Source organism: Microtus ochrogaster, chromosome 6 (assembly GCF_000317375.1).
Source record: "Microtus ochrogaster isolate Prairie Vole_2 chromosome 6, MicOch1.0, whole genome shotgun sequence".
Classification (NCBI taxonomy): domain Eukaryota; kingdom Metazoa; phylum Chordata; class Mammalia; order Rodentia; family Cricetidae; genus Microtus; species Microtus ochrogaster.
This window is the reverse complement of record NC_022013.1, coordinates 60,529,625-60,530,930: the sequence shown is the minus strand read 5'-3', so window position 1 is coordinate 60,530,930 and position 1,306 is coordinate 60,529,625.

The following is a 1,306-nucleotide window of genomic DNA, read 5'->3' as shown; positions in this document are numbered from 1 at the left end:
TCATCCTTTTTAACACTGACATGTCAGCCTCTGTCCCCAGACTCTGCCCTCAAGCATAGTGGCCTCTCAGGTTTTTTGTTGGAAGGATGAACTGGGGACAGAGAGAGGACTTGTGTTAATTGCTCTGACATACAGACAAGAACTGCAATGAGGTCACCTTTATTCTCTACTTTAGACACAGACTCAACTCTGAGACCCAGGAGCTCCACGGATAAACACAGCTCTGGCCATGTGCAAGTCAGAAGAGTTCCCTTTTGCTGAGCGTTAAGATTAAGGCAGACCCTATTCTGATACTTTCCCACAGTCTTCAATGCACCACAGGTGTCCCATATGGGAGGGGCCATTGTATACCTTGTCCTATGCCCTGCTGGTATGGTTGGAAATGGTGCTAGCTGGTGACTCAGCACTGAATAGTACCCCTTCCATCACCCCAGGATCATTTCGGGTGGCTTGCTATTTCTAAGGGAACGGGGTCTGATTTAAACGTCACATGCACACGTACATATGTACGTACCCCTCTGGCATAGCGTTGGTGAGAAATCAAAAGGCTCTTGAGAAGAAGCGTATGGGGTCTGTCTTGTCTCTGGAGTGATCCTTGCACTCTACCGCAAAAGTGTTCATTCTGACAGGTCAAGGGACATACCGTGACCTTTGTCAAACCAAGTACGAAAAAGGTCCTTGGACTCCAGGGACTGAGACATGCCTGGTTCCCCCATTCTGTGCCATTGTTCCTTGCTAACAAGAGGGCTCTTTATTTATAGCCAGGCACAGGACCGTCCAGAGTTGAAACATTGTCCACCTCCTCAGATCTGATTCAGCTACATACTTACTGGCTGTAGGGATGTAATCAGGAGGCTGAGCTGACTTTGGGGAACTCTTTTTAAACTACAGGGCCTCCTCTCTGTCTGGCTGGGAGGCCTGATACTCAAGTGGCTACCCGTGGCCACAATGACTTCAGAGGCCTCTACCCCAAGATGGAAGACAGTCCTGGTCATTCACTGTGTGAGTCCCTTAAACAGCCATCTGTGTGTCTGTGTGTCTGTGTGTCTGTGTGTGTCTGTGCGTGTCTGTGTGTCTGTGTCTGTCTGTGTCTGTGTGTGTCTGTGTGTGTCTGTGTGTGTCTGTGTGTGTGTCTGTGTGTGTGTGTCTGTGTGTGTCTGTGTGTGTGTCTGTGTGTGTCTGTGTGTGTGTCTGTGTGTGTCTGTGTGTGTCTGTGTGTGTCTGTGTGTGTGTCTGTGTGTGTGTGTCTGTGTGTGTGTGTGTGTGTGTGTCTGTGTGTGTCTGTGTGTGTGTCTGTGTGTCTGTG